The sequence below is a fragment of the Equus asinus genome, chromosome 13 (genome assembly GCF_041296235.1).
Source record: "Equus asinus isolate D_3611 breed Donkey chromosome 13, EquAss-T2T_v2, whole genome shotgun sequence".
Classification (NCBI taxonomy): Eukaryota; Metazoa; Chordata; class Mammalia; order Perissodactyla; family Equidae; genus Equus; species Equus asinus.
This window is the reverse complement of record NC_091802.1, coordinates 60,708,224-60,720,238: the sequence shown is the minus strand read 5'-3', so window position 1 is coordinate 60,720,238 and position 12,015 is coordinate 60,708,224. Positions and strand designations below refer to the sequence as shown.

Sequence of the window (12,015 nt, the reverse complement as noted above, 5' to 3'; positions counted from 1 at the left end):
CTCAGGTCCACTGGAAGGAGGTTGAGGTCACAGCCAGAAAGTAGAATGTGGCTCTTTTGATGGGACTCTTCCGGGATCTTTTCTTGGGAGGTCCCACGGGCTCAGATGGCCTCAGCCTGTCCAGTGTAGACAAAGAATTCTCTTGGATCTTTTCTCCAGATTTCTTTTTGCTGAAAATACTCATTTCCTGCAGATAAATCCCTTTTCGTGGCGCTCGAAGATCTTGCCTGTCTTGGTGATTTAGGCCAAGGAGTAATCCAAGCTGTCCCCACATCATTGTCAGGCCCAAGGAGGGGCCAGCGCCTCCCCCCACCCCCCAGACCAGAGACCTCCTGCTCCCTTGGGAGGCACGGACAGGAGAGGCCAGGTCCCAGTCACTGCCTCCCGACAGGGGCCTCCCAGACCGATGGTGCCCACAGCTATGGGCAAATGAGCCAGGTGCCAAGGACAGCACCAGCTCTGATGTCACTGCATGGGGAGTGGCCCGGAGCCACACCGAGGAGCATCGGGGAGACGGGACAGGGCCTTCAGCGCCAGGCACCCATTACATCAGCCGTCCAGGGTCAGGAGATAATTTGTCAGCTCTCTGCCCCACGTGGCCTCTGTGGAAATCAAACAAGCAGCTTTGCCCATTTTTAAAGATAAATTAAATGCATCAGTATAAAAAACGTCAGGCAGCCATGCGGAGGGGTGAGGGCGGGAGGCGGATGGAGCTGTGATTTACTGGTTCCTTGATGAGTATTTCTGGAGCTGCTCTGGCTGCTTCCCACCAACTGCACAGTGCCCTAGGCCTCTCCACGGGGAGCAGAGCCGCCACCCAGACTTGGCACCCACTGGCCAGGCTGGAGAGGCATGTCTCCTCCCAGCTGGTATCTCAGGAACATCCAATACCAAGGAGCAGGGGCGGGCAGGAGGCCCAGCCCCAGCTGGGGAAGGTCTTACTGGCTGCTCTTGGGCTGGCTCCCTGTGTGCTTACACTGCGGGCCTGCGCTTGGCTGAGCGCCTCGCAGGGCTGCGCCCGGGTTCAGCAGCCGGGAGCTGGAGCTGGAGCTGAGAGGGCCCTGGCTGGCTGTGCTTTCCCGGGTCCTCAGCATGAAACTGCAAGGGCCCTGTGGCGCCACTGCCCTCCCTCCCTCACCCCCTCCCACTGTGGGTGCCTTTTCCCTGCAGCCCCCAACACCAGCCACAACCACCCTGTGATGTTTGCCAATCTGGTAGGTGAGAAATGATGTCTCCCGGTTGTCTGAATGTGCACAGCTGACCGGGGGAAGGCTGGAGCATCTTTTCATTTGTCTGTGGCCATCGTGGAATGTCTGTTCACAGCCATGCCTATTTTCTCTTGAGAGGCTGCTGTTTTCCTCACTGATTAATAAAGACCCTCCGACATGTTGCGAATGTTAACGTTCTGTCGTGTATGTTGTACATAGTAGCTGGTTTGTCGCCCCAGCACTGGCTCCAGTGTGGGGCTGGGAGGAGGGTTGGCCTTGACCTGAAGGGTGGTCTACAGATTTATGTGGATTCATATTCACTACTTTATTGTCAACAGATACTTAGTGAGGGCCTGCCTCCTGAGAGCCAGGGGGGACACAGCCAGAAACACAATGGACAGAGCGATCTCACATCCTAGTTGAGGGAAACACTCTTAAAACAATGAAACCTTGGGACGGGTCCGGTGGCGTGGTGGTTAGGTTTGCACGCTCCACTTGGCAGCCCGGGGTTTGCAGGTTTGGATCCCCGGTGTGGACCTACACACCACTCATCAAGCCATGCTGTGGCAGTGTCTCATACAAAATAGAGGAAGACTGGCACAGACGTTAGCTCAGGGACAATCCTCTTCAACAAAAAACACCTCCCCAAATACCAAGGAAACCGTGCAGTAAGTTAGAGGAGATGAGGGCTGCAGAGAAACAGTCACAAAGCCGAGACTGGGACAAGGAGGGGGCAGGGAGTCAGGGGGTCAAAAGTTTAAATAGGGAGCTAGGGGAGGCCCCTCAAAGACAACACTTGAGCAAAGATTTGAAGGAGGACATGGGGGGCAGCCAGCTGATGGGGAGAAAAGCAGTCCCCAGAAGAAGGAATGGCGCAAAGGCCCTGGGGTGAGCACAGGTCTGGGTGTACTCCAGGAACCGCAGGGAGGCCAGGGCATCTGGAGCGTCAGATGGTGGCAGACAGAAGGGCATATTAGGTGGGGCTTGTGGTTCCTCAGAGGACTTGGGCTTCTCTGAGGGCTCGGTTACAGGGCAATTCTCTTGGGGTGTAAGCAGGCAGCTAAAGGGGATTCCCAGTTTGGGGAGAGAGCTCTGAGGCTGGGAGCAGAGTGACTTACAGAAGTTTACTGAGCCAGTTAGAGGCAGAACCCCCCCCCCCCAGCCCTGGCTCCACAGGCCCCTCTGAGGACCTCCTGGTCTGCCCGCCTCTGCCCTGCCCTCCGTCCTCCCTGGGACTTGGGGTTTCTGATCCACACCCAGGCGGCCCTTGGGGAGCAAAGGCCCAGGCCTGGTGAGGGTCAAACTTGGCCCCTGGAGGCCTCCCTGTAACGGGGGGGAATGGGACTGGCAGTTCCCGCTGTTCTCGCGGTCACCTGTCTCCGCAGCGCGGCCTCCGTGCACAGGGGCGAGGTGCTGCCGGCCCTGCCAGCCATGTCCCTCTCCAAAGGCTCCCCCGAGCTGGGCTCCCGGGAGGAGGGAGCGGGGAGCAGCACCTGCTCCACAGCCCTCTCACTCGGGCCGTCCCGTTCCCCTTCCTGGAGGCCCCACCGGCCAGGGGGCCCCCTTCCCCGCCATGGGGTGGGCCTCACTCTCGGGCAGCTGAGCCCAGACACAAGCGAGTCCTTCCGCGCCCGGCTGCGGCTCTCTGCGGCCTTTGTGCAGAGCGCCGCCCGGCCACCTGGAGGCCCGAGGCGGGAGCGCGCGGCCGGACGGGGCTGGGGGCAGGGCCCGAGGGCTCGGCCGCGTGGGCACCGGGGCCGCCGCACCCGCGAGAAGCCGGGCTCCCGAGGGAAGGGGCAAGACCCTGTCCTGGAAGATCTCGGGTCCCCACGGGCCCTTCAGAACGTGGGATAAGTTATCTCCGCGGAATGGGCGGGGGTCGCAGCCGCCCTTGATTCTATTAGTTATTCCCCGAAGCAGAGCTGACTTAATGAAAATTCTCCCGAAGCCTTTTCTCTTAACCTTGCCGCTCGGGTGCAGGGCGGGGGGAGAGGAGGGGGAGGGTAAGGAGAAAAAAAGAGGGGAGGGGAGGGGGGAGGGGAGGGGAAGAGACGCGGGCAGGGGACGGAGAGGAGGAGGGCGAGGGCGGAAAGGGACCTGGGAGTGGGAGGGGACGGGGCAGCGCGGCGCGGGGGGGAGGGGCCTGTCTCGAATTTGGGGGGGGGTCGCGAGCCGCCGCCCAGAGCCCCCGCCACCCCCTGGTCGCCGCTGCCCGCGTCCGCCCGCAGGGCCGACAGGGACCCCCGCCGCTGCGGCCTCGGGGCTCCTTTGTCTCGGAATAAAGGGACCCCTCGCAGAACGCCGCGGCCAGATGTCGCCCACCCGGCTCCGAGGGGCCGTCTCGTAAATTCTGCCTCTCCCTTTGTACTAAAGCGTTTATTCTACAATAATGACAGTTCCGCGGCAAAACAGTGCTTCCACCTCCCGGTCCCGGCTGGAGGTTGGGGCTCCCGGGTGCACGGATGCGCGGCCAGGGGGGTAGGGGGGTTAGCGCCGACCCTCGGTTAGGGCGGGGGCGTCCCGGCACGGCCGGGAGGGAGGGGTGACGCATCTGCGAGAGACCCCTGGCCCGCGCCAGGACTTCAAACGCGTGGACCGCTCAGACCCGCGCGAGGACCACGAGGGCCGGGGCGCACTCAGGCCCAGCACGCAGCGGCGGGGCGGGGCCGCGCGCAGGCCCCACCGCGCACGCGCCCGCCGCCGCCCCGCCCACTGCGCTCCCATTGGGTGCTGGGCCGCCGCCGCCTGATTGGCCCGGGCGGTCGCGCTCTCGGCCAATGGGCGCGCGGCTCCTCCGAGCCCGGCGGCGGCGGGGTCTCCTCTTCCCCGGCCGCCCGCCGTCCGGAGGCCGCCGCGACCCGGTCCTGGGCGCCCCGGTAACGGACGTTCGCGCCGACCCGCGGTCCGCCCGGCTGGGGGCCCCGCCCCTCCGCGGACCCCGGGCGACCCTCGCAGGGCTTCGCAGCCCCCCCTACCGCTCGCCCGCCGTTCTAGAAACAAGGCCTTAGATGGAGACCAACAGTCTCGCCCAAGATGAGCGGTGGTCGTCTCTAGGGGCGGGGTGGGAGGAAAATGAAAAATGTTTGTTATCTCTGTAGCTTTTACATTCTTCTCAACGAATATATAGCTTGTAATGCAAACATTACTTTTAAAAATCAACGCTATACAGTAATAATAATGATGAAAGTAACCTGCGCTGGTGAGGAGGCAGAGAACTTGGAACCCTCACGCAGTGCTGGTGCCGCGTTCTGGAGAACAGTTTGTCCCCTCTCAAAGAGCTAAAGAGAGAATTGCCTTCCACTCGAGGACGCACTCAGAGGAAGTGAGGGCAGGGCCTCGAACAGACGCTGTACGCCAATGTTCGCTGCAACACTGTTCACAACAGGGGAAAGGGGGGAACAACTCAAGTGGCCGTCAACAGATGAGTGGAGAAACACGTGCTCCAGCCATACGATGGAATATTACTCAGCCACGAAGAGGAATGAAGTTCTGACACACCCTTGAACATGGATGAACCTTGGAGACACTGTGCTGAGTGGCATAAAAGGACAAATACTGTATGATTCCACTCATATGAAACATCTAGAGTAGACAAATTCTTAGAGATGGAAAGTAGATTAGAGGTTACCAGGGGCTGGGGGGAGGGAGAAATGGGGAGTTATTGCTTAACGAGGACAAAGTTACTGTTCAGAATGATGCAAAAGTTCTGGAAATGGGTAGTGGTGATGGTTGCAGAACACTGAATATACTTAAATGCCACGGAACACTTAAGACTTAAAAAAAGGGTTTTAAAATGGCAAATTTTATGTTCTATATATTTTACCACAAGTTAAAAAATTAATGATGTAATATACTGAAACCACAGAATTGTACACTTTAAATGGGTGAATTGAATGGTGTGTGAATTATATCTCAACAAAGCTGTTGAAACATTTAAAGCCGTAATACTGGAAACAGCGTCTGCCGTGTCTTTGCTCCAGAAGTGCTCTTGGCCTGGGTGTGGCAGGATCTGAGCTCAGAGGGAGGCGCTGGTGCCTGCTGGGTGGGCTCCCACGGGCTGCTTCACTGGGCGTGTGCTCCAGTTCCGCACGCGCCCCCTGGGCGGGGCGGGGCCGGCCTCCTCGCTGCGCGCTGCGGGGCGGGGGCAGACCATACCAGGGGCTGTGTCCATCACAGAGACAAGCCGGGGACACATCCGCACCTGATGGGGATAAAACTAGACCGAGCTCCTGACTGAGTGCTCCCTCAGCTCCTGACTTAGTAGTCCTCTCCCAGCTGCAGACCAAATGCTCCTCCCCAGCTCCTGACGCAGTGCTCCCCCCAGCTCCTGACTCGGTGCTCCTCCCCAGCTCCTGACCCGATGCTCCTCCCTAGGTCCTGACTCAGTGCTCCCTCAGCTCCTGACTCGGTGCTCCCCCCAGCTCCTGACCCGATGCTCCTCCCCAGCTGCAGACCAAGTGCTCCTCCCCAGCTCCTGACCCAGTGCTCCTCCCCAGTTCCTGACCCAGTGCTCCCCCCCCAGCTCCTGACTCGGTGCTCCTCCCTCAGCTCTTCATCAGATGCTCCTCCAGCTCCCGACAGTGCGCCCTCCACTCCTCCCTAAGTCCCTCTCCCCAGCCCCGCCCCCTTGGGGCTCCAAGAGGTGTCTGGCTTTTAACTCTTACAGGCAGCTCCCTCTTTGGTCCCCAAGTTACCTGCGATCCAGTCAGTGACACGGGGCGCCGTCCGCGAGGCCCGGCACTGGGGCGCGGCTTGGTCCCCAGGTCCCCCCAGCGCAAGCTCGCCCCGCGCGGCCGGCGCTTCGCAGCCTTCCGGCCGGCCGCCTTCCCGACCGCGGCCGCTGGAGGGCGCCCCCGCACCGCTCCTGCCGGCCGCCGGCTCCCGCCGGGGGCCCGCGGCGGCGCCGGACGTTGATCTCCTGGTTCACACCGGCATGGTAGAGCGAGGGCGGGAGCGGGAGGCCGCAGAGGCGACTTCAGACCTGCTCCCCAGACCCACTGAGCGGCGACGGGCCGCCCCGAGACTGCACCGCAGCTCGCGAGGTCGGGGCGAAAATGCGTCGCAGGCTCAGTGGACGAAGTGACTGCCGTTCCTTCCTTCCAGGGCCCTGTGCCCCCTTGTTACCTGCTTGCTGGCTCCTCCGCCGGCAAATGGGGGCTGACCGCACTCTCCGGAGTGGGAGCGCGCCACGCGGCCTGAGCACTCGCTGCTCTTAAGACAGGGCACTGGACCGCCCAGACCCGGCAATCCCTCTCGGGTCCCTCTCGCCCATCTCGGACACCTCCAAATTCTACCCAAGGGGGATGTGGGGCTGTGACTTTGGGGGTCCGAGTTTGAGGTTCCTTGGCGGGTGACATGCAAGCAAAAACCAAGAGAGTGCCTGTCACCCTGTCCCCGTCCCTCCCTGCGTCTTGTCTGCCAGCAGCTGGGCCTGGAATTCAGGCTGGCTCAGAGGGGCCTGGCTGGGAAGGGGCAGTGTCCACACTGGGGCCCCAGACCATGGGCTGCGGGGGCTGCAAGGGTCTCCCCATCTCCCGGTGAATTAACCCTGTCCCAGGCTAACTCCTGGAAGTGGGACCCTCAGCCAACCCCAGACCCAGGTGTTGGTCAGTGCCCTTTCTCAGCCTCTGCCTCGTCGTCCTGAGTGCTGACAGAGGAAGGGCTCTCGCTGACCATTTGTCCTCCATGAGTTTGCTGATGAGACACTCGTCTGCCTCAGGTGGCCTAGTAACGGTCACTTGACATCAAGGGACAGACGTGGTCTGGCTGTCTAGGGTGGCAGTGAGATCATTGCTGCCATGGCTCATGATGAGCAAAGGCACTTTGGTGAGTGCCTGTGCCAAGGATGGCAGCTGGGTGGGGAGCCCGGCCCGACTCACAGATACCCTGCTCCCTCAGAGCTGTCGCCCAAGGAGACGCCACCTGGCCCTGGGTCACTGGGGAAGGGCGTTTGAGGAAGTGGCCCTGCCACCCTTGCAAGAATCGAGGGACTGGGCACAGCTTGGGCAGGGGGATGCTTCGGCAGCTGCTTGGGCTCCTAGGGAGTGGCCAACCCTGGGTCAGCTGGGTCACAGAGCAGCCGGCCTATAAATCGTTCTGGGCCTGCCCAAGGGGGAAGCTTCCGCTCCAGGTGGGTGACCAGCGACCCTCACTATCACCTCCACAGTCTGTTTCCTCTTTCCTCTGCCGGCTCCTCAGGCCTCCCTGGGCAGCCTCCTCTCTCCGGTGGAGCCTCCCGGCTTCCGGAGGCCTCTGTGTGAGAGCAACAAAATGCCTTTGAAAGGACGCTGCGGTGTCGGGAGCTCTGGTGTCTGGTGCCCCAAAGGGTTGCAGGGCAGGCAGCCGAGAAGCCGAGTCAGCGCCTGCATCTTGGATGAGAAGTGGATCTCAGCCTGGCGGGTGCCACTCCCTCTAAGCTTCCTCCACATCACCCCCAGTACTGTGCCCCAGCACCCGGGGCTGGCTCTACCTTTTGCGCATGCCCCACCCTCCCTCACTGTGGTCAGCAAAGAGGGTCCCTGCCCCCAGACCACAGGCAAAGGGGTACATCCTGTCCACCTCTTCACCCTGAATTCTTGCCGGGGAGCCGCCCCCCAGAGAAAGTCTGTGCTGCCCCCTTGGCTCTGCTCTCCTCCTTTCTGTTCACTGGGCTCCGAGCCACCCCGATGGGGCCTGCTTAATTGATTCAATTTGTCCAACAGTAAAAACACTCTGCAGATGTCAGCCTCCCAGCACCCCACCCCCAGGGAGCCAGCAGACACCTGCCAAGGCCCTGAGGCTGGGAGTCCTTCTAAGGGCCACTCCAGCCAGGCTGCAGGGGAGGCCTCTGACCCCCATGCTGCTTGTTGGGAGCTGGAGCAGGTGGCCCAGTGCGCTCCAGCGGAGGAGCCACCTATGGCTGAGGGCCTGCTCCACCAACAGTATGGAGAGGCATTCTGAATGCTGAAGAGGCTAGAGTCTCTGTCTTTCTCAGGGAATTACGTGTTTTACAGACTCCCAGGTCCAGGCAGGTGACCTTGGAGATGACAGCCATCCCTGAGCCACTGTCAGGACTCCTTCTCCATCAGCACTGGCTTGGGGGCTTTTCCAGGTCAATGGGGGATGGGAGGGGCACTGAGGACTCCCTGGAGCCTGACCCCTTCTTCTGCAGAGGACCCGCCCTGTCTTGGTGGGCTCCACAGTTGCCACCTGGTGGAAGGAAAGGAGCTGAGCCTAGGGGTCCCTGGCTGGGAGGGGACCTCAGGCCCCGGACTAGAGATTGGGAGCCCTGTGCCTGCCTCCAGGGATGCGTGTGCCGCACCGCTCCGCTGGAAAGTGCTTTCAGGGAGTTTCTGAAGGGAAGGTGGTGGGCTAAAGGGAGAGCAGACCAGAACCCCTGACCCCCTAGCCCAGCTCAGAGCCCTCTCTCCCTGTGAGGGCCCCTGGCTCCTGGGGCCACCACTTTCCACCCCAGAGGGAGGCCACTTCGAAGAGAGATGAAGAGGGAGAATGATTTAGGGAGAGTTTGCACAGCTGGCCAGGCAGAGGCGGGACTTCTGCCTCATCCCCCACCCGGCCCATCTGGGACAAGAACCCCCAGCCATGATTAGGAAAGGACCGTCACTCTGAATACGGCTTGAGGTTAGCAAAATCCGGACACCAAGGCTCCCCTCCTCGGCAATTTCCCACGTGCTCCCTCTCAGGAAAAATCAGCGCCTTTCTACCATTGACTGGTTACATTTTAGAAAGAGCCCAAGCTCATTTTTTATGGGCTCTTCTTCTCCGCAATTCCTACGAGACCGGGGAAAGCAAGGCTAGGAGAACCGAGGGACGAAGCGCTGAAAGGGCTGGTCCAAGGTCAGCCCCTGCGCCGCCGCGTTTCAGGCGGCTGATCCTTTCTCCGGGTGAGCGTGTTGAGGGAGTTGTGAATGGGGCGGGAGGGGAGCTGGCCCCGGAGCGGCCACCTGGGAGGGGCGTCCGCCGCGGCCGCAAACCAGCGCCGGCTCCCCCGCAGCCCCGACTGGGGCTCCGCGGTGGGGGCGCCCGCGGCGCCGACGAAAGAACAAAAGGGAGCCCCGCCCCCTTCCCGGGCCGGCCCAGCGCGGCCAATCGGCGCGGCCACTGCCGACAGCGCCCTCTGATTGGCTGCGCGGCGGCCAATCGAGAGCCGGGGCTGCGAGCCCGTGCGGCCCCACGTGGGGTGGTGCGCGCGGCGGTTCGCCAGCTGCTGCGGGCGGGGCGCTGGGATGGGGGCGCGCCCAGGGGAAGGGACGGCGACCCGCGCCCCCGCGCCGCCGCCGGGACCCCGGCCCCGAGGACCCCCGCACCGCCGCCAGCCGTCCCCGAGGGTCCCCGAGCACCTTTTGCTTGCGAAGCTCTGTGCCATCTTTTGGATCATCTGCTGTGTGGGGCCGGGGTCGTGGCTGTCCCCATTGCACACGCGGAGGTGAAGTGACAGCCTCAAAGCCCCCAGCCTGTTAGGGTGGAGGACGCTGGGGACCTAGTTTCCTGATCCCGCTGCTCGGCCGCGGCTCCTCGCCTCCCCTGGGGGCCTGGGCGCAGGGCTTCTCCACCCACCCACCGCTGTATAACCAGAGGGCTGGCTCAGGGAAAGGAAGGAGCCTGTCACCTGGGCTTGGCCGGGGAGACTGAAGCAGGCCTGGTGGAAGGAAAGCAGAGGCGGTCTGCTATTGGGCGGTGGAGGAGCCGGGCAGGATCAACTCATTCATTGAGTCAGTTATTGACGCCTGCTGCATAATGTCCTGGGGATACAAACAGTGGTGGCCCCAGGGGAGGCTTGGGGGCTAGCCTCCCCCTAGTTTTCAATAGTCTTCCCTCCAAGCTACTCCAAGTGTAACATACAAGAATGTTCTCTGATATGGGCAATTGACATGGTCTTACATTTTACCGGTACCCTCAGACAGGGTGTTTGAGAAGAGTTGAATAAATGGAAAATGAATGAATTAAAGGAGAGATGATGAGTACCCAGGGCCAGTGACAAAGGGGAGCCGTTACTACCAGACCTGAAGGGCAGCTGTAGCCATAGGAGAGGCCCGTCTGGCAGGAGCTGTGACCTTGGGGAGAGGGACTCAGCAACCTGGCCGGCAGGAACCTGGTGATATATATACTGACCTCACTCCCTCCTGCCTGCTCCTCTGTCTGTGGGCTTCCCCTTGGCTGAATCTAGCCCGAGCAGGGGCAGAGGAGTCCCCAGTGATACTGTGCCTACAGCTCAGCCTCCGACCACGGGGCAGGGCAGCTGGGGTGGCGCACTGGTAAGGTGTCCAGCGCCTGTTCTGAAGTGTGAATAAAAGCATCTTAGAAACATTTCTGTTTTGTTTTGTGGGCAGTGACATACCTTGTAAATCACTGTGCATGTGCACAAACCCATGTGCATCCTACACAGAAGTAGCCTCAAAATGGGTGGGTGGGGGGTGCGCACTTGAGCTCCTTCCTCCTGCAAAGCCATTCAGAGCCTTCCAGCAGTGGGAAGACGTCCTGCAAGTGATGAATCCAACAAGAGGCAGAGCAGAGGAGGAACAGCGCACCTGTCAGCACACGTGGGCCACAAAGTTCAGGTGCCACCACCGCCTCTAGGAGGCCCTCCTGGATGTTCCATTGTCATTAAATAGTTGTCACAGGGCATAAGTCCCATAAGTCCCAAGGGCAGGGACCAGTCTTGTTCACTCTTGTCTCTTCATGGTGCCTGAATCTGCCAGGCACTCAGTACACACTGGAAGATGAATGAACCATGCCTTTTGCCTGGTCAAGGTCAGAGCCAAGGGCAAGGTCAGAGACAGCACTTCCTTCTGAGGCAAAGGGTGTCTATTCACTCAACAAACATTTTCAGGGAGGCCCTTCTCTGCTGGGCCAGGGCTCAGACCCAGGGGGCCCCAAGGAGGAAAGGATGTGTTTCCGGCATGAAGTTCACGGTCCAGTGAAGCCACACATAAGTTCAGGATGAGGCAGTCTGAGCCAAGGACCCTTGAGAGGTTCCGGAGGGAGAGGATTCCTTTCAGAATGGAGATGAGGGAAGGAGGTGGCACTTGAGGTGGCTTTGAGGGCAGGTAGGAGTTAGAATGGTGGCGAAGATGAGGAAAGATGGAGAGTGTGGAGGTGAAACCACAGTCCAAGGACGTGGCCCTGGGGGTCTGGCTGCGTGCACCCCATGTCTGCCTCTCGGGAGCCAGGGGTCCTGGGCGAGGCAGCCCGTCTCCATCCCTCACCTGTCACGTGGCGGTAATAAGAGGCTTATTGGCAGGTGGGAAGAGAAGTAGGTGATGTGCTTAGCGGAGTCTTGCGCTAGGTAATTACAGGCTCCATAGATACGCGTGAGCTGTCACGAGCATTCACTGTGGTTGGGGAGGTGGCGGTGGGTTTGGCGGAATTCGAGGAGCCTGTGTAGGGGCAGAGGCGGGTGCAGAGTGAGGATGGCTCTCGGGGACAGCAAGCTTGCCTCTCATTCCTCCATCACATGTGCCACTCACACATCAGCCGCTCTTTCCTGCAGAGTCCAGAAGTGGCCTCAGAATCTTTCTCGGCACATTCTCCAGGCAGCCTCCTAATCAACCGCAGCTAGCACATAAAATGACCCTGTTTGCCATCCCTGGCTTGGCCAGCATCAGAATTTGGGACCTGATGACCTGGAACCAGAAGTGCCAATTCCAGACCTGGCTTCTCTGAGCCTAAGCCCTTGTCGAGCCTGATTCCCACATGGAAGGAAGCCCAGGCAGGTGGATGAGATGCACAGGGAGGGTAAGTCCTTAAGAGCAGCATCTGGCGTGGGGGGTTGGGACGTGCAGGTGCCCTCAGCACTGTCAGAGCAGTC

General features: G+C 60.8%; 1 long non-coding RNA gene across 1 annotated transcript; it reads right to left on the bottom strand.

Moving 5' to 3' along the window:
- Positions 1–3,386: 3,386 nt before the first annotated feature.
- On the bottom strand, positions 3,387–9,924 carry LOC139039998 (uncharacterized). The gene is made up of 3 exons (XR_011493532.1): positions 9,548–9,924; positions 5,903–7,576; positions 3,387–5,339 (listed from the first exon to the last, which is right to left on the bottom strand). It is a non-coding gene; the product is annotated as an uncharacterized lncRNA (long non-coding RNA).
- Positions 9,925–12,015: the final 2,091 nt, after the last annotated feature.